Here is a 24,876-nt window from a genome sequence, read left to right on the forward strand (position 1 = left end):
GAAAAAGGAGGAAAAAACTAAGTTTTTTGGAGGGAAAACGCACGGGAGCCGAAAAGGGGGCCGGCCTGCTTGCCGAGAGAGTCGAGGCGCGGGAAAGTGCACGGAGGGAGCACGGGAACGGGGAGGGGGAGAGAGAGAGACACAGAGACACACAGATGGACGAGAGACGAGACCGGAGAGGAAGGAGCTCCGGTCCACCTCGCTTGCTTGCTAGCTACGTCTGTCTTTTCACCGCTGAGAGAAGGTAGTGCACCGTTCCCGGAGGCGCTGCAATACCGGGCCGATGCGTGGAGAGGACGGAGCAAGCTCCTGATCCAGCTCCCTGTTCCAAAAATCCGTTTAATATGTGGTCCCCCGATGGGGGACGTATCAGATATTAAACTGATAAGAACAGATTTTTTTTTATATTTTTATTAGAAAAAAGTTCGTTAACAAATCATAAAACAGTCCCACACCAACACCCCCCTAATGTCCCGTGCACAAATCCTTCCAGCGCTCTTTTGCTGCGGCAAACCCCCATCTATGAATGTCCCACTGGACCCTCCTGGCCACCTCCTCCTTCACCCTCCGCAGGATCCCAAAAGCAGGCTTCTCCACGCCGTGCTTCACCAGGTCTGTCCGGGCATCCCAGATGAAGGCCTTGACCAGGCTGACCAGTAGCCACAGCAGGAATTTCCGGTTCCGGCCCCGGATGCCGGCGATCCCTCTCAGGACAGACGCTTGCGTGATGGGGGAATCGGGGCTTACCTGTGCAAAGAGGGTCCCGCACGATCTCCACACCCTCTGGGCGAAGGCACACTCCCAGAAGACGTGACCCACCGTCTCTTCGCCCGCGCAGCCGTGTCGCGGGCACAGGCTCTGTCTGGAGAGCCCGTGCGCATGCATGACGGCCCTGACCGTCAGCCGACCCCACACGCAGAGCCAGTTCAGGTCCTTCAGCTTGTTATCCAGCCCCTCCGGCTGGACCCGCTGCCAGATGATCCGGGACACACCCGGGATCGCCGGCCGTTCTTCCGCCTTCACCATCCTGTACATGGTCCTGTGATTCAAACAGTTCGTCCCTTCCTTGATCCCCGGGTGTGCCCGCAGCCACCGCAGTGCGTGGCGGTAGTGCAGCGGGAGCCGCTCTGCTTTGGGGGTCGTGTTGGTCCAGACCGTCAGGTGCCGCATGCTCGCCGCCAGCCAGAGACTGACAAACCGGCTGCACAGGTGGGCCGGGTTGTCGTGCAGGACCGTGCACAGGCTCGCTATGAAGGCGCAGTCCAACTTCGCCGGGAAGTCCAAGATCCCCCGACCCCCATCGGCCAGGGGTCTGTACATATCACACCTCTTCACCCGTTCGTAGGTGTGACCCCAGACGAAGTTGAAGATGCTCCTCACCAGATCTCTCCGCTTCCGGACCGGCAGGGGGTACACTACCGCCAGGTGGAGAAGCAGAGGCAGGACTTCCGCCTTCAGTACCAGCGCCTTCCCGATCCAGGTTAGCGATCGTTGCTGCCACAGGCCTAGCTTCCGGTTGACTTTCCGGAACCCGGCCTCCCAGTTGACACCTCCAGGATCTGTGGAGTGAAAGCTTACCCCCAGGATCTTCAGCGGCCCAGTCGTCCGTGACAGACCGCCAAAGTCCCGCGGCTCGCTCGGCCAGGTCCCGAAGACCTTCACTAAGCTCTTGGCCCTGTTCAGTCGGGCGCCGGTACCTCTTGAGAAATCCTCGACAATGCTGAGCGCCCTCCCCAGGCCGCCTTCAGAGCCCAGGAAGAGCGTGACGTCGTCTGCATATGCCGCGATCTTCGCCATCTGCCCTCCTCCACCTGGCACCAGGATCCCATCCACTCCCGGATCCCTCCTGAGCTGGTCCAGGAGGATCTCTAGGAAAAGCACATACAGCAGGGGCGAGAGAGGACAGCCCTGTCGCACACCACACCGCACTGGAATATGCCCGCCCAACGCTCCGTTGACGCATACCCGGGATGCCACCCCGTTGTACAAGGTCCGGACCCACCTGACAAACCCGTCCGGCAGACCCTTCCTCTTCAGGAGTGCCCACAGAATCTCGTGATGGACCCGGTCAAAGGCCTTGGTCTGGTCGAGGCTCACCAGCAGGAGCGGCAGGCCTCTATCTTCCACCCACGCGATGACGTCGCGGATCAGCTGCAGGGTCCAGCTGATCTTGCGGCCTGCCACACCACACGTCTGGTCAGCCTGCACCAAGGCCGGCATCACTGTTCTCAGGCGGCCGCCCAGCACCCTGGCCAAGATCTTATAGTCAGTGCACAGGAGCTGGATTGGCCGCCAATTCCCCAGGTCTGCCTTGTCACCTCCCTTATGGACGAGGGAGATGACACCGATCTTCATGGTGGCACCGAGCCCATCACGATCCAGCACCTCGTTGAATACCTGCACCAAGAGCGGCTCCAGCTGGTCAAAAAAGGTGAGGTAAAACTCGGTCGGTAGACCGTCTATGCCAGGGACAGTGCCCTTCTTCATCCCCATCAGGGCAGATCGGATCTCTGCCCCTGACACTGCCCCGCCCAGAGCAGCGGGGTCGTCTACCGCCGGCTCCACTCCGTCCAGGAGCCTGCTCCTGATACCGGCGTCGGTCTCCTTCTCAGCAAACAGGGTGCTGTAATATTCTGTGGCACACTCCAACATCCCGGGTATGGAAGTGGCTACAGACCCGTCCGTCCTCCGAACGCCGTCAAAGAAGCCTCGCTCTTGTTGCCTCCTCACGGCGCCGAAGAACTGGGACGAGCAGCTTTCGTCATTCTCCCTCCAGACTCCACGGAGCCTGAAAAGAAAGTCCTTAGCCCACTGCAGCCACTTACCCCTAAGCAGGCTCTTGATGTGGGCGATCTTCTCCCCCTCGTAAGCGCCCCCTTGGTTCAGCTGCGCATACAGTGCCTCGAGCTCCTCCTGGAGCTTGGTGCACTGGCGGTCCTCCAAGCTGCGGCGGATCCTGCAGTACTTCTTCGTCACCACCGCGATGGTGCGCTTGCAGGACTCCCACCAGTGCACCGCCGAACTGAAGGCGTCCCTCCTCTCCGCACATGCCCTCAGCACTGTAGCGATCTTCCTCTGGTATCTCGCCTCCTGCAGGACTTGCCTGTTCAGCTTCCAGTATCCGGCCTGGAAACGAGGGTCCTCAACACCAAAGGAAGCCGTCAGCATGTGATGGTCGGAAAACCAAGTAGGGGTCGCTTGCCTGCTTAGGGTCGTCCAGTTCGCCGAAGTGAAGACATAATCCAGCCGCCTGAAGGTCCCCCTTCCGTTGTCCCAGGTGTGATGTGCGACATTCTGAAATCCGTCCCGCAGGCCAAAATCTGCAATCAGAGACCGTAACCCATGGGCACCCTCACCTTGTGAGTCCCCCAGGTCGATGTTAAAATCCCCGCCGATGATCAGCTCTCTGTTTGTGTACAGCAGGGGCTCCAGATCTTTCAGGAAGGAGCCCTGCTGCCGCCGGTCCGCCGGGACATACACACCGATCAGCCGGGTCCGCACCCCGTGCCGGGTCCCGTCGACCACCAGCAGGCGCCCGGGGACCACAGAGCTGACCACCTGTGCCGCAAACCCTGGGGAACCACACAGGATGCTCACGCCAGAGGAGTTCACCCCCCCAACGCTCCACCACGAGGGCCCCTTTGTCCACTCCTTCTGGTAAGCGAGCACATCGTCGTGGTCTTTCAGATGGGTCTCCTGCAAAAAACAAATATCCAAAAGCCTTTGGGACAAATATCGGAAAACTCCAGCTCGTTTCTCCCGGTTCCGCAGACCCCTCACATTAGCCGTGGCCACTGTGAAGGTCATGGCTGCTCCGGGGGGCTGTCACTCTCCATACCGTCGCTGGAGCTAGAGCTGAGTGGATGCTCTGCCCCTGCTGCACTGACCGAACTGTCGGTGTCTGTCCCCTCGATGTAGGTGACCGAAGGGACTGGGCTCACGCCCACCTCCATGTCAGAGACGGGGTCGGGCCCGGGATCGAGAACAAATCCGGGGCTGGGACCGAGGCCGGGGTCGGGGCCCCGGTCAGGGTGGGGGTCGGGGTCGGGGTCGGGGGGAGGGGGGTCGGGAGAGGGGTTGGGGCTGGAGCCCGGGTCAGGGTCAGGCCGGCGCGAGTACTCGCGGTCCGGGGTGTCGACCTGGCACGTCACCACAGGGCTCCCCTCACCTGAAAGGCACTGCGCCACAGAGAAGGGGCCCCGTGCCATGATTCTGTCTCCCTGCCCAGGGGGGAGGGAGCCTGCGGTGTCCCCCAGCTCCTGGCCGTCCTGCGTTGACGCTGGCGCTGCCCCCTCCTCCATCTCCTCCTGGTCTGCCATCACCTCCCGGTCTGCCATCACCTCCTGCTCTGGCGCCGTCACCAGAGCTGCTACCGTCTCCGGGACGAGCTCCGCCTCCCCGTAGTACTCCCTGGATGTCTTCTTCTTCTTGTCGCCCGTCTCCATCTGTCCCTTGCCAGCCTGCGACCGCTTCCTAGGCTTCTTCCTCAACACGGGCATGTGGTGCATCTCCTCCTCCTCCTCACCTGCCCCCCGCGCTGCGGTTGGTCCTGCGTCTGCTCGGGCGGGGGGGGCCTTCACCACATCCGCCCAGCTCCCGACCACCCCGTCTTCGACCCGAGATGGTCCCTCCTGCGGATCGTCGCCGTCCTCCTCATGCTGCCTCCCCTTCCCCTTCCCTTTCCGTCTCGGCCGCACCACCACCGTCCATCCGGCATCCTTCCCGGCTCCCCCAGGGACCGCTCCACCACCATCCTGATGTTCGTCCTCGGTGTCCCCAGCCTCACTGCCGTCCGACTCCGTTTCTCCCACCGCCAGGCCGGATCCGTCATGGACAGCTCTGGCATACTCGGCGTTCCTAAGGAGGCAGTTGCGATACAAATGGCCAGTGTTGCCACACAAGGAACACTCTTTAACGGGGCAGTTCCGGGCCTGATGACCCCGCCGGTGGCACTTCCCACACTCCGCCGCGTTGCACTCGGCCTCCCGGTGCCCGGACTCCCGACACTTCCGACAGAACGGCGGCTGATTCCCGTAGAACAAGTACCCCCTACCTGGACCAATGGCGAAAGTGGCAGGCGGGTGGGCGAAACCGTCCTTACTTCTGTCGTCTGGCCTCAGCTCAACGTGATACTGCCTCTTCCCGGTCCAGACCTTATAGGGGTCCATGATGATACGAGGGGGGTCCAACACGTCGACGTAACGACGGAGGAAGGTCGTGACGTCACTATCGGGAACAAAGGGGTCAAACATGTGCAGAATCACTGACCTTTCATTGTTGCTCTGGAGCCCCAGACACACGTAATTCTCCAGCCTGCCACTTTCCTTAGCCTTCATGATCTTCTCGGAAGCACTGCGATGTCCTTTCTCCTCCACAAACGAGAGATCCATATAGCGCTGCGCCCGATTCCCCTGCAAGCACTTGATATCCGCCACGTCCAAACCCAGGATCCCAAAAAGGATCTCCTCTTCGAAGACGTCCCTCCCCGGCATCTCTCCATCCGGCTTCCAGATGAAGCGGATGGTCTTCCGGATCTTGGGACCCTCCTCAGCCGTCCTCGCCGCCCCGGGATCCGCAGCCATCGTTCCGCAGCCTTTGCGGCTGCCGAAGCAGCCTTCTCACCAAAACCGAAGTCTTCTGGTGTCCAAGCGTCCAATCCAGGAAACGAAAATCCGAAGCGCAGTCCAAGCCAATCCAAAGTCCAAATCCGGCAAATCCAGCAGCGTAGTCTCCTCCAGGCGGTGTCCTCTCCGGTCTTCTCTCCCCGGTCTTTTGGTGTTACCTCAGCCGCGGGCCTGCCACGTACTAAGGATCGCAGCCAAAAGGCCGAGAAGCGATGCCCGACGCCGGCCTTGGGCGGGCGCGCGGGCGTCCGGCTGGCGCGCAGCGGCGCAGGCCGACGCCTCTGGAGCCCGGTCCGCACGCGGCTGCCGGCCGCCCGGACTCCGCTCTCCCCCTCTCTTGCCTGCCTGCTTGCTCGCCTGCCTGCCCGCCAGTCCCGGGCGGGGGCCCTGCTCTTTGATCTCCTGTCAACGGCCCGACAACGACCGCAGCCGCGGGGGGCGCCAGCCGGCCGGCCTCCTTAGCTTAGGCCCCTCCCACCAGCAGCAGCCGTGCCGAGTGAGCTGCAAGCGAAAGCGGACCGTCGGCACCTGCGGGCAGAGGCAAGGGGCAGCGCTCTCTCGGGAGGGACGGGGACACACACACACCTGCCTGCCTGCCGAAAAAAAGAAAGAAAAGGTGTATATACTAAGTTTTTTGGAGGGAAAACGGCCGGCTGTCGAAAGGGGCCCGCCTGCAAGGACGGGGACACACACACACACACACACACACACACACACACACACACACACACACACACAAGCCACGCCTGCCTCCCTGGAAAAAGGAGGAAAAAACTAAGTTTTTTGGAGGGAAAACGCACGGGAGCCGAAAAGGGGGCCGGCCTGCTTGCCGAGAGAGTCGAGGCGCGGGAAAGTGCACGGAGGGAGCACGGGAACGGGGAGGGGGAGAGAGAGAGACACAGAGACACACAGATGGACGAGAGACGAGACCGGAGAGGAAGGAGCTCCGGTCCACCTCGCTTGCTTGCTAGCTACGTCTGTCTTTTCACCGCTGAGAGAAGGTAGTGCACCGTTCCCGGAGGCGCTGCAATACCGGGCCGATGCGTGGAGAGGACGGAGCAAGCTCCTGATCCAGCTCCCTGTTCCAAAAATCCGTTTAATATGTGGTCCCCCGATGGGGGACGTATCAGATATTAAACTGATAAGAACAGATACTACACTTGATCTTAGCCAAAAGGCCGAGAAGCGATGCCCGACGCCGGCCTTGGGCGGGCGCGCGGGCGTCCGGCTGGCGCGCAGCGGCGCAGGCCGACGCCTCTGGAGCCCGGTCCGCACGCGGCTGCCGGCCGCCCGGACTCCGCTCTCCCCCTCTCTTGCCTGCCTGCTTGCTCGCCTGCCTGCCCGCCAGTCCCGGGCGGGGGCCCTGCTCTTTGATCTCCTGTCAACGGCCCGACAACGACCGCAGCCGCGGGGGGCGCCAGCCGGCCGGCCTCCTTAGCTTAGGCCCCTCCCACCAGCAGCAGCCGTGCCGAGTGAGCTGCAAGCGAAAGCGGACCGTCGGCACCTGCGGGCAGAGGCAAGGGGCAGCGCTCTCTCGGGAGGGACGGGGACACACACACACCTGCCTGCCTGCCGAAAAAAAGAAAGAAAAGGTGTATATACTAAGTTTTTTGGAGGGAAAACGGCCGGCTGTCGAAAGGGGCCCGCCTGCAAGGACGGGGACACACACACACACACACACACACACACACACACACACACACACACACACACACACACACACAAGCCACGCCTGCCTCCCTGGAAAAAGGAGGAAAAAACTAAGTTTTTTGGAGGGAAAACGCACGGGAGCCGAAAAGGGGGCCGGCCTGCTTGCCGAGAGAGTCGAGGCGCGGGAAAGTGCACGGAGGGAGCACGGGAACGGGGAGGGGGAGAGAGAGAGACACAGAGACACACAGATGGACGAGAGACGAGACCGGAGAGGAAGGAGCTCCGGTCCACCTCGCTTGCTTGCTAGCTACGTCTGTCTTTTCACCGCTGAGAGAAGGTAGTGCACCGTTCCCGGAGGCGCTGCAATACCGGGCCGATGCGTGGAGAGGACGGAGCAAGCTCCTGATCCAGCTCCCTGTTCCAAAAATCCGTTTAATATGTGGTCCCCCGATGGGGGACGTATCAGATATTAAACTGATAAGAACAGATACTACACTTGATCTTAGCCAAAAGGCCGAGAAGCGATGCCCGACGCCGGCCTTGGGCGGGCGCGCGGGCGTCCGGCTGGCGCGCAGCGGCGCAGGCCGACGCCTCTGGAGCCCGGTCCGCACGCGGCTGCCGGCCGCCCGGACTCCGCTCTCCCCCTCTCTTGCCTGCCTGCTTGCTCGCCTGCCTGCCCGCCAGTCCCGGGCGGGGGCCCTGCTCTTTGATCTCCTGTCAACGGCCCGACAACGACCGCAGCCGCGGGGGGCGCCAGCCGGCCGGCCTCCTTAGCTTAGGCCCCTCCCACCAGCAGCAGCCGTGCCGAGTGAGCTGCAAGCGAAAGCGGACCGTCGGCACCTGCGGGCAGAGGCAAGGGGCAGCGCTCTCTCGGGAGGGACGGGGACACACACACACCTGCCTGCCTGCCGAAAAAAAGAAAGAAAAGGTGTATATACTAAGTTTTTTGGAGGGAAAACGGCCGGCTGTCGAAAGGGGCCCGCCTGCAAGGACGGGGACACACACACACACACACACACACACACACACACACACACACACACACACACACACAAGCCACGCCTGCCTCCCTGGAAAAAGGAGGAAAAAACTAAGTTTTTTGGAGGGAAAACGCACGGGAGCCGAAAAGGGGGCCGGCCTGCTTGCCGAGAGAGTCGAGGCGCGGGAAAGTGCACGGAGGGAGCACGGGAACGGGGAGGGGGAGAGAGAGAGACACAGAGACACACAGATGGACGAGAGACGAGACCGGAGAGGAAGGAGCTCCGGTCCACCTCGCTTGCTTGCTAGCTACGTCTGTCTTTTCACCGCTGAGAGAAGGTAGTGCACCGTTCCCGGAGGCGCTGCAATACCGGGCCGATGCGTGGAGAGGACGGAGCAAGCTCCTGATCCAGCTCCCTGTTCCAAAAATCCGTTTAATATGTGGTCCCCCGATGGGGGACGTATCAGATATTAAACTGATAAGAACAGATACTACACTTGATCTTAGCCAAAAGGCCGAGAAGCGATGCCCGACGCCGGCCTTGGGCGGGCGCGCGGGCGTCCGGCTGGCGCGCAGCGGCGCAGGCCGACGCCTCTGGAGCCCGGTCCGCACGCGGCTGCCGGCCGCCCGGACTCCGCTCTCCCCCTCTCTTGCCTGCCTGCTTGCTCGCCTGCCTGCCCGCCAGTCCCGGGCGGGGGCCCTGCTCTTTGATCTCCTGTCAACGGCCCGACAACGACCGCAGCCGCGGGGGGCGCCAGCCGGCCGGCCTCCTTAGCTTAGGCCCCTCCCACCAGCAGCAGCCGTGCCGAGTGAGCTGCAAGCGAAAGCGGACCGTCGGCACCTGCGGGCAGAGGCAAGGGGCAGCGCTCTCTCGGGAGGGACGGGGACACACACACACCTGCCTGCCTGCCGAAAAAAAGAAAGAAAAGGTGTATATACTAAGTTTTTTGGAGGGAAAACGGCCGGCTGTCGAAAGGGGCCCGCCTGCAAGGACGGGGACACACACACACACACACACACACACACACACACACACACACACACACACACAAGCCACGCCTGCCTCCCTGGAAAAAGGAGGAAAAAACTAAGTTTTTTGGAGGGAAAACGCACGGGAGCCGAAAAGGGGGCCGGCCTGCTTGCCGAGAGAGTCGAGGCGCGGGAAAGTGCACGGAGGGAGCACGGGAACGGGGAGGGGGAGAGAGAGAGACACAGAGACACACAGATGGACGAGAGACGAGACCGGAGAGGAAGGAGCTCCGGTCCACCTCGCTTGCTTGCTAGCTACGTCTGTCTTTTCACCGCTGAGAGAAGGTAGTGCACCGTTCCCGGAGGCGCTGCAATACCGGGCCGATGCGTGGAGAGGACGGAGCAAGCTCCTGATCCAGCTCCCTGTTCCAAAAATCCGTTTAATATGTGGTCCCCCGATGGGGGACGTATCAGATATTAAACTGATAAGAACAGATACTACACTTGATCTTAGCCAAAAGGCCGAGAAGCGATGCCCGACGCCGGCCTTGGGCGGGCGCGCGGGCGTCCGGCTGGCGCGCAGCGGCGCAGGCCGACGCCTCTGGAGCCCGGTCCGCACGCGGCTGCCGGCCGCCCGGACTCCGCTCTCCCCCTCTCTTGCCTGCCTGCTTGCTCGCCTGCCTGCCCGCCAGTCCCGGGCGGGGGCCCTGCTCTTTGATCTCCTGTCAACGGCCCGACAACGACCGCAGCCGCGGGGGGCGCCAGCCGGCCGGCCTCCTTAGCTTAGGCCCCTCCCACAAGCAGCAGCCGTGCCGAGTGAGCTGCAAGCGAAAGCGGACCGTCGGCACCTGCGGGCAGAGGCAAGGGGCAGCGCTCTCTCGGGAGGGACGGGGACACACACACACCTGCCTGCCTGCCGAAAAAAAGAAAGAAAAGGTGTATATACTAAGTTTTTTGGAGGGAAAACGGCCGGCTGTCGAAAGGGGCCCGCCTGCAAGGACGGGGACACACACACACACACACACACACACACACACACACACACACACACACACACAAGCCACGCCTGCCTCCCTGGAAAAAGGAGGAAAAAACTAAGTTTTTTGGAGGGAAAACGCACGGGAGCCGAAAAGGGGGCCGGCCTGCTTGCCGAGAGAGTCGAGGCGCGGGAAAGTGCACGGAGGGAGCACGGGAACGGGGAGGGGGAGAGAGAGAGACACAGAGACACACAGATGGACGAGAGACGAGACCGGAGAGGAAGGAGCTCCGGTCCACCTCGCTTGCTTGCTAGCTACGTCTGTCTTTTCACCGCTGAGAGAAGGTAGTGCACCGTTCCCGGAGGCGCTGCAATACCGGGCCGATGCGTGGAGAGGACGGAGCAAGCTCCTGATCCAGCTCCCTGTTCCAAAAATCCGTTTAATATGTGGTCCCCCGATGGGGGACGTATCAGATATTAAACTGATAAGAACAGATACTACACTTGATCTTAGCCAAAAGGCCGAGAAGCGATGCCCGACGCCGGCCTTGGGCGGGCGCGCGGGCGTCCGGCTGGCGCGCAGCGGCGCAGGCCGACGCCTCTGGAGCCCGGTCCGCACGCGGCTGCCGGCCGCCCGGACTCCGCTCTCCCCCTCTCTTGCCTGCCTGCTTGCTCGCCTGCCTGCCCGCCAGTCCCGGGCGGGGGCCCTGCTCTTTGATCTCCTGTCAACGGCCCGACAACGACCGCAGCCGCGGGGGGCGCCAGCCGGCCGGCCTCCTTAGCTTAGGCCCCTCCCACCAGCAGCAGCCGTGCCGAGTGAGCTGCAAGCGAAAGCGGACCGTCGGCACCTGCGGGCAGAGGCAAGGGGCAGCGCTCTCTCGGGAGGGACGGGGACACACACACACCTGCCTGCCTGCCGAAAAAAAGAAAGAAAAGGTGTATATACTAAGTTTTTTGGAGGGAAAACGGCCGGCTGTCGAAAGGGGCCCGCCTGCAAGGACGGGGACACACACACACACACACACACACACACACACACACACACACACACACACACACACAAGCCACGCCTGCCTCCCTGGAAAAAGGAGGAAAAAACTAAGTTTTTTGGAGGGAAAACGCACGGGAGCCGAAAAGGGGGCCGGCCTGCTTGCCGAGAGAGTCGAGGCGCGGGAAAGTGCACGGAGGGAGCACGGGAACGGGGAGGGGGAGAGAGAGAGACACAGAGACACACAGATGGACGAGAGACGAGACCGGAGAGGAAGGAGCTCCGGTCCACCTCGCTTGCTTGCTAGCTACGTCTGTCTTTTCACCGCTGAGAGAAGGTAGTGCACCGTTCCCGGAGGCGCTGCAATACCGGGCCGATGCGTGGAGAGGACGGAGCAAGCTCCTGATCCAGCTCCCTGTTCCAAAAATCCGTTTAATATGTGGTCCCCCGATGGGGGACGTATCAGATATTAAACTGATAAGAACAGATACTACACTTGATCTTAGCCAAAAGGCCGAGAAGCGATGCCCGACGCCGGCCTTGGGCGGGCGCGCGGGCGTCCGGCTGGCGCGCAGCGGCGCAGGCCGACGCCTCTGGAGCCCGGTCCGCACGCGGCTGCCGGCCGCCCGGACTCCGCTCTCCCCCTCTCTTGCCTGCCTGCTTGCTCGCCTGCCTGCCCGCCAGTCCCGGGCGGGGGCCCTGCTCTTTGATCTCCTGTCAACGGCCCGACAACGACCGCAGCCGCGGGGGGCGCCAGCCGGCCGGCCTCCTTAGCTTAGGCCCCTCCCACCAGCAGCAGCCGTGCCGAGTGAGCTGCAAGCGAAAGCGGACCGTCGGCACCTGCGGGCAGAGGCAAGGGGCAGCGCTCTCTCGGGAGGGACGGGGACACACACACACCTGCCTGCCTGCCGAAAAAAAGAAAGAAAAGGTGTATATACTAAGTTTTTTGGAGGGAAAACGGCCGGCTGTCGAAAGGGGCCCGCCTGCAAGGACGGGGACACACACACACACACACACACACACACACACACACACACACACACACACAAGCCACGCCTGCCTCCCTGGAAAAAGGAGGAAAAAACTAAGTTTTTTGGAGGGAAAACGCACGGGAGCCGAAAAGGGGGCCGGCCTGCTTGCCGAGAGAGTCGAGGCGCGGGAAAGTGCACGGAGGGAGCACGGGAACGGGGAGGGGGAGAGAGAGAGACACAGAGACACACAGATGGACGAGAGACGAGACCGGAGAGGAAGGAGCTCCGGTCCACCTCGCTTGCTTGCTAGCTACGTCTGTCTTTTCACCGCTGAGAGAAGGTAGTGCACCGTTCCCGGAGGCGCTGCAATACCGGGCCGATGCGTGGAGAGGACGGAGCAAGCTCCTGATCCAGCTCCCTGTTCCAAAAATCCGTTTAATATGTGGTCCCCCGATGGGGGACGTATCAGATATTAAACTGATAAGAACAGATACTACACTTGATCTTAGCCAAAAGGCCGAGAAGCGATGCCCGACGCCGGCCTTGGGCGGGCGCGCGGGCGTCCGGCTGGCGCGCAGCGGCGCAGGCCGACGCCTCTGGAGCCCGGTCCGCACGCGGCTGCCGGCCGCCCGGACTCCGCTCTCCCCCTCTCTTGCCTGCCTGCTTGCTCGCCTGCCTGCCCGCCAGTCCCGGGCGGGGGCCCTGCTCTTTGATCTCCTGTCAACGGCCCGACAACGACCGCAGCCGCGGGGGGCGCCAGCCGGCCGGCCTCCTTAGCTTAGGCCCCTCCCACCAGCAGCAGCCGTGCCGAGTGAGCTGCAAGCGAAAGCGGACCGTCGGCACCTGCGGGCAGAGGCAAGGGGCAGCGCTCTCTCGGGAGGGACGGGGACACACACACACCTGCCTGCCTGCCGAAAAAAAGAAAGAAAAGGTGTATATACTAAGTTTTTTGGAGGGAAAACGGCCGGCTGTCGAAAGGGGCCCGCCTGCAAGGACGGGGACACACACACACACACACACACACACACACACACACACACACACACACACACAAGCCACGCCTGCCTCCCTGGAAAAAGGAGGAAAAAACTAAGTTTTTTGGAGGGAAAACGCACGGGAGCCGAAAAGGGGGCCGGCCTGCTTGCCGAGAGAGTCGAGGCGCGGGAAAGTGCACGGAGGGGGAGCACGGGAACGGGGAGGGGGAGAGAGAGAGACACAGAGACACACAGATGGACGAGAGACGAGACCGGAGAGGAAGGAGCTCCGGTCCACCTCGCTTGCTTGCTAGCTACGTCTGTCTTTTCACCGCTGAGAGAAGGTAGTGCACCGTTCCCGGAGGCGCTGCAATACCGGGCCGATGCGTGGAGAGGACGGAGCAAGCTCCTGATCCAGCTCCCTGTTCCAAAAATCCGTTTAATATGTGGTCCCCCGATGGGGGACGTATCAGATATTAAACTGATAAGAACAGATACTACACTTGATCTTAGCCAAAAGGCCGAGAAGCGATGCCCGACGCCGGCCTTGGGCGGGCGCGCGGGCGTCCGGCTGGCGCGCAGCGGCGCAGGCCGACGCCTCTGGAGCCCGGTCCGCACGCGGCTGCCGGCCGCCCGGACTCCGCTCTCCCCCTCTCTTGCCTGCCTGCTTGCTCGCCTGCCTGCCCGCCAGTCCCGGGCGGGGGCCCTGCTCTTTGATCTCCTGTCAACGGCCCGACAACGACCGCAGCCGCGGGGGGCGCCAGCCGGCCGGCCTCCTTAGCTTAGGCCCCTCCCACCAGCAGCAGCCGTGCCGAGTGAGCTGCAAGCGAAAGCGGACCGTCGGCACCTGCGGGCAGAGGCAAGGGGCAGCGCTCTCTCGGGAGGGACGGGGACACACACACACCTGCCTGCCTGCCGAAAAAAAGAAAGAAAAGGTGTATATACTAAGTTTTTTGGAGGGAAAACGGCCGGCTGTCGAAAGGGGCCCGCCTGCAAGGACGGGGACACACACACACACACACACACACACACACACACACACACACACACACACACACACAAGCCACGCCTGCCTCCCTGGAAAAAGGAGGAAAAAACTAAGTTTTTTGGAGGGAAAACGCACGGGAGCCGAAAAGGGGGCCGGCCTGCTTGCCGAGAGAGTCGAGGCGCGGGAAAGTGCACGGAGGGAGCACGGGAACGGGGAGGGGGAGAGAGAGAGACACAGAGACACACAGATGGACGAGAGACGAGACCGGAGAGGAAGGAGCTCCGGTCCACCTCGCTTGCTTGCTAGCTACGTCTGTCTTTTCACCGCTGAGAGAAGGTAGTGCACCGTTCCCGGAGGCGCTGCAATACCGGGCCGATGCGTGGAGAGGACGGAGCAAGCTCCTGATCCAGCTCCCTGTTCCAAAAATCCGTTTAATATGTGGTCCCCCGATGGGGGACGTATCAGATATTAAACTGATAAGAACAGATACTACACTTGATCTTAGCCAAAAGGCCGAGAAGCGATGCCCGACGCCGGCCTTGGGCGGGCGCGCGGGCGTCCGGCTGGCGCGCAGCGGCGCAGGCCGACGCCTCTGGAGCCCGGTCCGCACGCGGCTGCCGGCCGCCCGGACTCCGCTCTCCCCCTCTCTTGCCTGCCTGCTTGCTCGCCTGCCTGCCCGCCAGTCCCGGGCGGGGGCCCTGCTCTTTGATCTCCTGTCAACGGCCCGACAACGACCGCAGCCGCGGGGGGCGCCAGCCGGCCGGCCTCCTTAGCTTAGGCCCCTCCCACCAGCAGCAGCCGTGCCGAGTGAGCTGCAAGCGAAAGCGGACCGTCGGCACCTGCGGGCAGAGGCAAGGGGCAGCGCTCTCTCGGGAGGGACGGGGACACACACACACCTGCCTGCCTGCCGAAAAAAAGAAAGAAAAGGTGTATATACTAAGTTTTTTGGAGGGAAAACGGCCGGCTGTCGAAAGGGGCCCGCCTGCAAGGACGGGGACACACACACACACACACACACACACACACACACACACACACACACACACACACAAGCCACGCCTGCCTCCCTGGAAAAAGGAGGAAAAAACTAAGTTTTTTGGAGGGAAAACGCACGGGAGCCGAAAAGGGGGCCGGCCTGCTTGCCGAGAGAGTCGAGGCGCGGGAAAGTGCACGGAGGGAGCACGGGAACGGGGAGGGGGAGAGAGAGAGACACAGAGACACACAGATGGACGAGAGACGAGACCGGAGAGGAAGGAGCTCCGGTCCACCTCGCTTGCTTGCTAGCTACGTCTGTCTTTTCACCGCTGAGAGAAGGTAGTGCACCGTTCCCGGAGGCGCTGCAATACCGGGCCGATGCGTGGAGAGGACGGAGCAAGCTCCTGATCCAGCTCCCTGTTCCAAAAATCCGTTTAATATGTGGTCCCCCGATGGGGGACGTATCAGATATTAAACTGATAAGAACAGATACTACACTTGATCTTAGCCAAAAGGCCGAGAAGCGATGCCCGACGCCGGCCTTGGGCGGGCGCGCGGGCGTCCGGCTGGCGCGCAGCGGCGCAGGCCGACGCCTCTGGAGCCCGGTCCGCACGCGGCTGCCGGCCGCCCGGACTCCGCTCTCCCCCTCTCTTGCCTGCCTGCTTGCTCGCCTGCCTGCCCGCCAGTCCCGGGCGGGGGCCCTGCTCTTTGATCTCCTGTCAACGGCCCGACAACGACCGCAGCCGCGGGGGGCGCCAGCCGGCCGGCCTCCTTAGCTTAGGCCCCTCCCACCAGCAGCAGCCGTGCCGAGTGAGCTGCAAGCGAAAGCGGACCGTCGGCACCTGCGGGCAGAGGCAAGGGGCAGCGCTCTCTCGGGAGGGACGGGGACACACACACACCTGCCTGCCTGCCGAAAAAAAGAAAGAAAAGGTGTATATACTAAGTTTTTTGGAGGGAAAACGGCCGGCTGTCGAAAGGGGCCCGCCTGCAAGGACGGGGACACACACACACACACACACACACACACACACACACACACACACACACACAAGCCACGCCTGCCTCCCTGGAAAAAGGAGGAAAAAACTAAGTTTTTTGGAGGGAAAACGCACGGGAGCCGAAAAGGGGGCCGGCCTGCTTGCCGAGAGAGTCGAGGCGCGGGAAAGTGCACGGAGGGAGCACGGGAACGGGGAGGGGGAGAGAGAGAGACACAGAGACACACAGATGGACGAGAGACGAGACCGGAGAGGAAGGAGCTCCGGTCCACCTCGCTTGCTTGCTAGCTACGTCTGTCTTTTCACCGCTGAGAGAAGGTAGTGCACCGTTCCCGGAGGCGCTGCAATACCGGGCCGATGCGTGGAGAGGACGGAGCAAGCTCCTGATCCAGCTCCCTGTTCCAAAAATCCGTTTAATATGTGGTCCCCCGATGGGGGACGTATCAGATATTAAACTGATAAGAACAGATACTACACTTGATCTTAGCCAAAAGGCCGAGAAGCGATGCCCGACGCCGGCCTTGGGCGGGCGCGCGGGCGTCCGGCTGGCGCGCAGCGGCGCAGGCCGACGCCTCTGGAGCCCGGTCCGCACGCGGCTGCCGGCCGCCCGGACTCCGCTCTCCCCCTCTCTTGCCTGCCTGCTTGCTCGCCTGCCTGCCCGCCAGTCCCGGGCGGGGGCCCTGCTCTTTGATCTCCTGTCAACGGCCCGACAACGACCGCAGCCGCGGGGGGCGCCAGCCGGCCGGCCTCCTTAGCTTAGGCCCCTCCCACCAGCAGCAGCCGTGCCGAGTGAGCTGCAAGCGAAAGCGGACCGTCGGCACCTGCGGGCAGAGGCAAGGGGCAGCGCTCTCTCGGGAGGGACGGGGACACACACACACCTGCCTGCCTGCCGAAAAAAAGAAAGAAAAGGTGTATATACTAAGTTTTTTGGAGGGAAAACGGCCGGCTGTCGAAAGGGGCCCGCCTGCAAGGACGGGGACACACACACACACACACACACACACACACACACACACACACACACACACACACACACACACACAAGCCACGCCTGCCTCCCTGGAAAAAGGAGGAAAAAACTAAGTTTTTTGGAGGGAAAACGCACGGGAGCCGAAAAGGGGGCCGGCCTGCTTGCCGAGAGAGTCGAGGCGCGGGAAAGTGCACGGAGGGAGCACGGGAACGGGGAGGGGGAGAGAGAGAGACACAGAGACACACAGATGGACGAGAGACGAGACCGGAGAGGAAGGAGCTCCGGTCCACCTCGCTTGCTTGCTAGCTACGTCTGTCTTTTCACCGCTGAGAGAAGGTAGTGCACCGTTCCCGGAGGCGCTGCAATACCGGGCCGATGCGTGGAGAGGACGGAGCAAGCTCCTGATCCAGCTCCCTGTTCCAAAAATCCGTTTAATATGTGGTCCCCCGATGGGGGACGTATCAGATATTAAACTGATAAGAACAGATACTACACTTGATCTTAGCCAAAAGGCCGAGAAGCGATGCCCGACGCCGGCCTTGGGCGGGCGCGCGGGCGTCCGGCTGGCGCGCAGCGGCGCAGGCCGACGCCTCTGGAGCCCGGTCCGCACGCGGCTGCCGGCCGCCCGGACTCCGCTCTCCCCCTCTCTTGCCTGCCTGCTTGCTCGCCTGCCTGCCCGCCAGTCCCGGGCGGGGGCCCTGCTCTTTGATCTCCTGTCAACGGCCCGACAACGACCGCAGCCGCGGGGGGCGCCAGCCGGCCGGCCTCCTTAGCTTAGGCCCCTCCCACCAGCAGCAGCCGTGCCGAGTGAGCTGCAAGCGAAAGCGGACCGTCGGCACCTGCGGGCAGAGGCAAGGGGCAGCGCTCTCTCGGGAGGGACGGGGACACACACACACCTGCCTGCCTGCCGAAAAAAAGAAAGAAAAGGTGTATATACTAAGTTTTTTGGAGGGAAAACGGCCGGCTGTCGAAAGGGGCCCGCCTGCAAGGACGGGGACACACACACACACACACACACACACACACACACACACACACACACACACACACAAGCCACGCCTGCCTCCCTGGAAAAAGGAGGAAAAAACTAAGTTTTTTGGAGGGAAAACGCACGGGAGCCGAAAAGGGGGCCGGCCTGCTTGCCGAGAGAGTCGAGGCGCGGGAAAGTGCACGGAGGGAGCACGGGAACGGGGAGGGGGAGAGAGAGAGACACAGAGACACACAGATGGACGAGAGACGAGACCGGAGAGGAAGGAGCTCCGGTCCACCTCGCTTGCTTGCTAGCTACGTCTGTCTTTTCACCGCTGAGAGAAGGTAGTGCACCGTTCCCGGAGGCGCTGCAATACCGGGCCGATGCGTGGAGAGGACGGAGCAAGCTCCTGATCCAGCTCCCTGTTCCAAAAATCCGTTTAATATGTGGTCCCCCGATGGGGGACGTATCAGATATTAAACTGATAAGAACAGATACTACACTTGATCTTAGCCAAAAGGCCGAGAAGCGATGCCCGACGCCGGCCTTGGGCGGGCGCGCGGGCGTCCGGCTGGCGCGCAGCGGCGCAGGCCGACGCCTCTGGAGCCCGGTCCGCACGCGGCTGCCGGCCGCCCGGACTCCGCTCTCCCCCTCTCTTGCCTGCCTGCTTGCTCGCCTGCCTGCCCGCCAGTCCCGGGCGGGGGCCCTGCTCTTTGATCTCCTGTCAACGGCCCGACAACGACCGCAGCCGCGGGGGGCGCCAGCCGGCCGGCCTCCTTAGCTTAGGCCCCTCCCACCAGCAGCAGCCGTGCCGAGTGAGCTGCAAGCGAAAGCGGACCGTCGGCACCTGCGGGCAGAGGCAAGGGGCAGCGCTCTCTCGGGAGGGACGGGGACACACACACACCTGCCTGCCTGCCGAAAAAAAGAAAGAAAAGGTGTATATACTAAGTTTTTTGGAGGGAAAACGGCCGGCTGTCGAAAGGGGCCCGCCTGCAAGGACGGGGACACACACACACACACACACACACACACACACACACACACACACACACAAGCCACGCCTGCCTCCCTGGAAAAAGGAGGAAAAAACTAAGTTTTTTGGAGGGAAAACGCACGGGAGCCGAAAAGGGGGCCGGCCTGCTTGCCGAGAGAGTCGAGGCGCGGGAAAGTGCACGGAGGGAGCACGGGAACGGGGAGGGGGAGAGAGAGAGACACAGAGACACACAGATGGACGAGAGACGAGACCGGAGAGGAAGGAGCTCCGGTCCACCTCGCTTGCTTGCTAGCTACGTCTGTCTTTTCACCGCTGAGAGAAGGTAGTGCACCGTTCCCGGAGGCGCTGCAATACCGGGCCGATGCGTGGAGAGGACGGAGCAAGCTCCTGATCCAGCTCCCTGTTCCAAAAATCCGTTTAATATGTGGTCCCCCGATGGGGGACGTATCAGATATTAAACTGATAAGAACAGATACTACACTTGATCTTAGCCAAAAGGCCGAGAAGCGATGCCCGACGCCGGCCTTGGGCGGGCGCGCGGGCGTCCGGCTGGCGCGCAGCGGCGCAGGCCGACGCCTCTGGAGCCCGGTCCGCACGCGGCTGCCGGCCGCCCGGACTCCGCTCTCCCCCTCTCTTGCCTGCCTGCTTGCTCGCCTGCCTGCCCGCCAGTCCCGGGCGGGGGCCCTGCTCTTTGATCTCCTGTCAACGGCCCGACAACGACCGCAGCCGCGGGGGGCGCCAGCCGGCCGGCCTCCTTAGCTTAGGCCCCTCCCACCAGCAGCAGCCGTGCCGAGTGAGCTGCAAGCGAAAGCGGACCGTCGGCACCTGCGGGCAGAGGCAAGGGGCAGCGCTCTCTCGGGAGGGACGGGGACACACACACACCTGCCTGCCTGCCGAAAAAAAGAAAGAAAAGGTGTATATACTAAGTTTTTTGGAGGGAAAACGGCCGGCTGTCGAAAGGGGCCCGCCTGCAAGGACGGGGACACACACACACACACACACACACACACACACACACACACACACACACACACACACACAAGCCACGCCTGCCTCCCTGGAAAAAGGAGGAAAAAACTAAGTTTTTTGGAGGGAAAACGCACGGGAGCCGAAAAGGGGGCCGGCCTGCTTGCCGAGAGAGTCGAGGCGCGGGAAAGTGCACGGAGGGAGCACGGGAACGGGGAGGGGGAGAGAGAGAGACACAGAGACACACAGATGGACGAGAGACGAGACCGGAGAGGAAGGAGCTCCGGTCCACCTCGCTTGCTTGCTAGCTACGTCTGTCTTTTCACCGCTGAGAGAAGGTAGTGCACCGTTCCCGGAGGCGCTGCAATACCGGGCCGATGCGTGGAGAGGACGGAGCAAGCTCCTGATCCAGCTCCCTGTTCCAAAAATCCGTTTAATATGTGGTCCCCCGATGGGGGACGTATCAGATATTAAACTGATAAGAACAGATACTACACTTGATCTTAGCCAAAAGGCCGAGAAGCGATGCCCGACGCCGGCCTTGGGCGGGCGCGCGGGCGTCCGGCTGGCGCGCAGCGGCGCAGGCCGACGCCTCTGGAGCCCGGTCCGCACGCGGCTGCCGGCCGCCCGGACTCCGCTCTCCCCCTCTCTTGCCTGCCTGCTTGCTCGCCTGCCTGCCCGCCAGTCCCGGGCGGGGGCCCTGCTCTTTGATCTCCTGTCAACGGCCCGACAACGACCGCAGCCGCGGGGGGCGCCAGCCGGCCGGCCTCCTTAGCTTAGGCCCCTCCCACCAGCAGCAGCCGTGCCGAGTGAGCTGCAAGCGAAAGCGGACCGTCGGCACCTGCGGGCAGAGGCAAGGGGCAGCGCTCTCTCGGGAGGGACGGGGACACACACACACCTGCCTGCCTGCCGAAAAAAAGAAAGAAAAGGTGTATATACTAAGTTTTTTGGAGGGAAAACGGCCGGCTGTCGAAAGGGGCCCGCCTGCAAGGACGGGGACACACACACACACACACACACACACACACACACACACACACACACACACACACAAGCCACGCCTGCCTCCCTGGAAAAAGGAGGAAAAAACTAAGTTTTTTGGAGGGAAAACGCACGGGAGCCGAAAAGGGGGCCGGCCTGCTTGCCGAGAGAGTCGAGGCGCGGGAAAGTGCACGGAGGGAGCACGGGAACGGGGAGGGGGAGAGAGAGAGACACAGAGACACACAGATGGACGAGAGACGAGACCGGAGAGGAAGGAGCTCCGGTCCACCTCGCTTGCTTGCTAGCTACGTCTGTCTTTTCACCGCTGAGAGAAGGTAGTGCACCGTTCCCGGAGGCGCTGCAATACCGGGCCGATGCGTGGAGAGGACGGAGCAAGCTCCTGATCCAGCTCCCTGTTCCAAAAATCCGTTTAATATGTGGTCCCCCGATGGGGGACGTATCAGATATTAAACTGATAAGAACAGATACTACACTTGATCTTAGCCAAAAGGCCGAGAAGCGATGCCCGACGCCGGCCTTGGGCGGGCGCGCGGGCGTCCGGCTGGCGCGCAGCGGCGCAGGCCGACGCCTCTGGAGCCCGGTCCGCACGCGGCTGCCGGCCGCCCGGACTCCGCTCTCCCCCTCTCTTGCCTGCCTGCTTGCTCGCCTGCCTGCCCGCCAGTCCCGGGCGGGGGCCCTGCTCTTTGATCTCCTGTCAACGGCCCGACAACGACCGCAGCCGCGGGGGGCGCCAGCCGGCCGGCCTCCTTAGCTTAGGCCCCTCCCACAAGCAGCAGCCGTGCCGAGTGAGCTGCAAGCGAAAGCGGACCGTCGGCACCTGCGGGCAGAGGCAAGGGGCAGCGCTCTCTCGGGAGGGACGGGGACACACACACACCTGCCTGCCTGCCGAAAAAAAGAAAGAAAAGGTGTATATACTAAGTTTTTTGGAGGGAAAACGGCCGGCTGTCGAAAGGGGCCCGCCTGCAAGGACGGGGACACACACACACACACACACACACACACACACACACACACACACACACACACACAAGCCACGCCTGCCTCCCTGGAAAAAGGAGGAAAAAACTAAGTTTTTTGGAGGGAAAACGCACGGGAGCCGAAAAGGGGGCCGGCCTGCTTGCCGAGAGAGTCGAGGCGCGGGAAAGTGCACGGAGGGAGCACGGGAACGGGGAGGGGGAGAGAGAGAGACACAGAGACACACAGATGGACGAGAGACGAGACCGGAGAGGAAGGAGCTCCGGTCCACCTCGCTTGCTTGCTAGCTACGTCTGTCTTTTCACCGCTGAGAGAAGGTAGTGCACCGTTCCCGGAGGCGCTGCAATACCGGGCCGATGCGTGGAGAGGACGGAGCAAGCTCCTGATCCAGCTCCCTGTTCCAAAAATCCGTTTAATATGTGGTCCCCCGATGGGGGACGTATCAGATATTAAACTGATAAGAACAGATACTACACTTGATCTTAGCCAAAAGGCCGAGAAGCGATGCCCGACGCCGGCCTTGGGCGGGCGCGCGGGCGTCCGGCTGGCGCGCAGCGGCGCAGGCCGACGCCTCTGGAGCCCGGTCCGCACGCGGCTGCCGGCCGCCCGGACTCCGCTCTCCCCCTCTCTTGCCTGCCTGCTTGCTCGCCTGCCTGCCCGCCAGTCCCGGGCGGGGGCCCTGCTCTTTGATCTCCTGTCAACGGCCCGACAACGACCGCAGCCGCGGGGGGCGCCAGCCGGCCGGCCTCCTTAGCTTAGGCCCCTCCCACCAGCAGCAGCCGTGCCGAGTGAGCTGCAAGCGAAAGCGGACCGTCGGCACCTGCGGGCAGAGGCAAGGGGCAGCGCTCTCTCGGGAGGGACGGGGACACACACACACCTGCCTGCCTGCCGAAAAAAAGAAAGAAAAGGTGTATATACTAAGTTTTTTGGAGGGAAAACGGCCGGCTGTCGAAAGGGGCCCGCCTGCAAGGACGGGGACACACACACACACACACACACACACACACACACACACACACACACACACACAAGCCACGCCTGCCTCCCTGGAAAAAGGAGGAAAAAACTAAGTTTTTTGGAGGGAAAACGCACGGGAGCCGAAAAGGGGGCCGGCCTGCTTGCCGAGAGAGTCGAGGCGCGGGAAAGTGCACGGAGGGAGCACGGGAACGGGGAGGGGGAGAGAGAGAGACACAGAGACACACAGATGGACGAGAGACGAGACCGGAGAGGAAGGAGCTCCGGTCCACCTCGCTTGCTTGCTAGCTACGTCTGTCTTTTCACCGCTGAGAGAAGGTAGTGCACCGTTCCCGGAGGCGCTGCAATACCGGGCCGATGCGTGGAGAGGACGGAGCAAGCTCCTGATCCAGCTCCCTGTTCCAAAAATCCGTTTAATATGTGGTCCCCCGATGGGGGACGTATCAGATATTAAACTGATAAGAACAGATACTACACTTGATCTTAGCCAAAAGGCCGAGAAGCGATGCCCGACGCCGGCCTTGGGCGGGCGCGCGGGCGTCCGGCTGGCGCGCAGCGGCGCAGGCCGACGCCTCTGGAGCCCGGTCCGCACGCGGCTGCCGGCCGCCCGGACTCCGCTCTCCCCCTCTCTTGCCTGCCTGCTTGCTCGCCTGCCTGCCCGCCAGTCCCGGGCGGGGGCCCTGCTCTTTGATCTCCTGTCAACGGCCCGACAACGACCGCAGCCGCGGGGGGCGCCAGCCGGCCGGCCTCCTTAGCTTAGGCCCCTCCCACCAGCAGCAGCCGTGCCGAGTGAGCTGCAAGCGAAAGCGGACCGTCGGCACCTGCGGGCAGAGGCAAGGGGCAGCGCTCTCTCGGGAGGGACGGGGACACACACACACCTGCCTGCCTGCCGAAAAAAAGAAAGAAAAGGTGTATATACTAAGTTTTTTGGAGGGAAAACGGCCGGCTGTCGAAAGGGGCCCGCCTGCAAGGACGGGGACACACACACACACACACACACACACACACACACACACACACACACACAAGCCACGCCTGCCTCCCTGGAAAAAGGAGGAAAAAACTAAGTTTTTTGGAGGGAAAACGCACGGGAGCCGAAAAGGGGGCCGGCCTGCTTGCCGAGAGAGTCGAGGCGCGGGAAAGTGCACGGAGGGAGCACGGGAACGGGGAGGGGGAGAGAGAGAGACACAGAGACACACAGATGGACGAGAGACGAGACCGGAGAGGAAGGAGCTCCGGTCCACCTCGCTTGCTTGCTAGCTACGTCTGTCTTTTCACCGCTGAGAGAAGGTAGTGCACCGTTCCCGGAGGCGCTGCAATACCGGGCCGATGCGTGGAGAGGACGGAGCAAGCTCCTGATCCAGCTCCCTGTTCCAAAAATCCGTTTAATATGTGGTCCCCCGATGGGGGACGTATCAGATATTAAACTGATAAGAACAGATTTTTTTTTTTTTAACAAAATTTATTTCACACACAGCAAATCAACACACCAACAGTACAACACTATACAGAAACAAAGGTCCACCTATTAGAATTCAAAAAGGCTTTTCCACTTCTCCCTGGCAGCAAAATAGCCATATTTCTGCACATCCCTCAAAACCCTCCCTCGCACCAACCCCTTTACCCTCCCTACTGCCCTCCCCACCGACCACTCGACATTCCTCTTGACTGTGTCTTCACGGGAGTCCCAAACCACCTGTTTAACTAGGCTTACAAGCAGCCAGCCCAGAAATCTTGTTGTCAATGAAACATTAGTGCACACGAACCCCCATCTTATAACATCAAATGACAAAACAAAAAAAGGACACAGTTGTAACAGTACATCTTGACATTCCCCCCATAGTCCCCGAACAAAAACACATTCCCAAAAAGTGTGCCGCACTGTTTCCTCTGCAGAACACCCCTCCCTTGGACAAGTTCTAGTTTTAGACAGCT

At 62.0% G+C, this 24,876-nt stretch overlaps 19 non-coding genes and 1 pseudogene across 19 annotated transcripts; all 20 read right to left on the reverse strand.

Moving 5' to 3' along the window:
- Nucleotides 1–242: 242 nt before the first annotated feature.
- LOC148806463 (U2 spliceosomal RNA) lies at nt 243–426 on the reverse strand. The gene has a single exon (XR_016089573.1). It is a non-coding gene; the product is annotated as a U2 spliceosomal RNA (small nuclear RNA).
- Nucleotides 427–6,623: 6,197 nt separating this feature from the next.
- On the reverse strand, nt 6,624–6,814 carry LOC148806464 (U2 spliceosomal RNA). The gene has a single exon (XR_016089276.1). It is a non-coding gene; the product is annotated as a U2 spliceosomal RNA (small nuclear RNA).
- Nucleotides 6,815–7,609: 795 nt separating this feature from the next.
- LOC148806465 (U2 spliceosomal RNA) lies at nt 7,610–7,800 on the reverse strand. The gene has a single exon (XR_016089277.1). It is a non-coding gene; the product is annotated as a U2 spliceosomal RNA (small nuclear RNA).
- A 789-nt stretch (nt 7,801–8,589) lies between these two features.
- Nucleotides 8,590–8,780, reverse strand: LOC148806466 (U2 spliceosomal RNA). The gene has a single exon (XR_016089278.1). It is a non-coding gene; the product is annotated as a U2 spliceosomal RNA (small nuclear RNA).
- A 785-nt stretch (nt 8,781–9,565) lies between these two features.
- LOC148806467 (U2 spliceosomal RNA) lies at nt 9,566–9,756 on the reverse strand. The gene has a single exon (XR_016089279.1). It is a non-coding gene; the product is annotated as a U2 spliceosomal RNA (small nuclear RNA).
- Nucleotides 9,757–10,541: 785 nt separating this feature from the next.
- LOC148806468 (U2 spliceosomal RNA) lies at nt 10,542–10,732 on the reverse strand. Its single transcript, XR_016089280.1, has one exon. It is a non-coding gene; the product is annotated as a U2 spliceosomal RNA (small nuclear RNA).
- Nucleotides 10,733–11,521: 789 nt separating this feature from the next.
- On the reverse strand, nt 11,522–11,712 carry LOC148806469 (U2 spliceosomal RNA). Its single transcript, XR_016089282.1, has one exon. It is a non-coding gene; the product is annotated as a U2 spliceosomal RNA (small nuclear RNA).
- A 783-nt stretch (nt 11,713–12,495) lies between these two features.
- LOC148806470 (U2 spliceosomal RNA) lies at nt 12,496–12,686 on the reverse strand. Its single transcript, XR_016089283.1, has one exon. It is a non-coding gene; the product is annotated as a U2 spliceosomal RNA (small nuclear RNA).
- A 787-nt stretch (nt 12,687–13,473) lies between these two features.
- On the reverse strand, nt 13,474–13,664 carry LOC148806471 (U2 spliceosomal RNA). Its single transcript, XR_016089284.1, has one exon. It is a non-coding gene; the product is annotated as a U2 spliceosomal RNA (small nuclear RNA).
- A 789-nt stretch (nt 13,665–14,453) lies between these two features.
- LOC148806472 (U2 spliceosomal RNA) lies at nt 14,454–14,644 on the reverse strand. The gene has a single exon (XR_016089285.1). It is a non-coding gene; the product is annotated as a U2 spliceosomal RNA (small nuclear RNA).
- A 787-nt stretch (nt 14,645–15,431) lies between these two features.
- LOC148806473 (U2 spliceosomal RNA) lies at nt 15,432–15,622 on the reverse strand. Its single transcript, XR_016089286.1, has one exon. It is a non-coding gene; the product is annotated as a U2 spliceosomal RNA (small nuclear RNA).
- Nucleotides 15,623–16,405: 783 nt separating this feature from the next.
- On the reverse strand, nt 16,406–16,596 carry LOC148806474 (U2 spliceosomal RNA). Its single transcript, XR_016089287.1, has one exon. It is a non-coding gene; the product is annotated as a U2 spliceosomal RNA (small nuclear RNA).
- Nucleotides 16,597–17,393: 797 nt separating this feature from the next.
- On the reverse strand, nt 17,394–17,584 carry LOC148806475 (U2 spliceosomal RNA). Its single transcript, XR_016089288.1, has one exon. It is a non-coding gene; the product is annotated as a U2 spliceosomal RNA (small nuclear RNA).
- A 787-nt stretch (nt 17,585–18,371) lies between these two features.
- Nucleotides 18,372–18,562, reverse strand: LOC148806476 (U2 spliceosomal RNA). The gene has a single exon (XR_016089289.1). It is a non-coding gene; the product is annotated as a U2 spliceosomal RNA (small nuclear RNA).
- Nucleotides 18,563–19,343: 781 nt separating this feature from the next.
- LOC148806477 (U2 spliceosomal RNA) lies at nt 19,344–19,534 on the reverse strand. The gene has a single exon (XR_016089290.1). It is a non-coding gene; the product is annotated as a U2 spliceosomal RNA (small nuclear RNA).
- Nucleotides 19,535–20,325: 791 nt separating this feature from the next.
- On the reverse strand, nt 20,326–20,516 carry LOC148806478 (U2 spliceosomal RNA). Its single transcript, XR_016089291.1, has one exon. It is a non-coding gene; the product is annotated as a U2 spliceosomal RNA (small nuclear RNA).
- A 787-nt stretch (nt 20,517–21,303) lies between these two features.
- Nucleotides 21,304–21,494, reverse strand: LOC148806479 (U2 spliceosomal RNA). The gene has a single exon (XR_016089293.1). It is a non-coding gene; the product is annotated as a U2 spliceosomal RNA (small nuclear RNA).
- A 787-nt stretch (nt 21,495–22,281) lies between these two features.
- LOC148806480 (U2 spliceosomal RNA) lies at nt 22,282–22,472 on the reverse strand. The gene has a single exon (XR_016089294.1). It is a non-coding gene; the product is annotated as a U2 spliceosomal RNA (small nuclear RNA).
- A 785-nt stretch (nt 22,473–23,257) lies between these two features.
- Nucleotides 23,258–23,448, reverse strand: LOC148806481 (U2 spliceosomal RNA). Its single transcript, XR_016089295.1, has one exon. It is a non-coding gene; the product is annotated as a U2 spliceosomal RNA (small nuclear RNA).
- Nucleotides 23,449–24,229: 781 nt separating this feature from the next.
- Nucleotides 24,230–24,407, reverse strand: LOC148806482 (U2 spliceosomal RNA; annotated as a pseudogene).
- Nucleotides 24,408–24,876: the final 469 nt, after the last annotated feature.

The sequence above is a fragment of the Atractosteus spatula genome, unplaced genomic scaffold, assembly GCF_055471065.1.
Source record: "Atractosteus spatula isolate fAtrSpa1 unplaced genomic scaffold, fAtrSpa1.hap1 Scaffold_5, whole genome shotgun sequence".
Taxonomy (NCBI): domain Eukaryota; kingdom Metazoa; phylum Chordata; class Actinopteri; order Semionotiformes; family Lepisosteidae; genus Atractosteus; species Atractosteus spatula.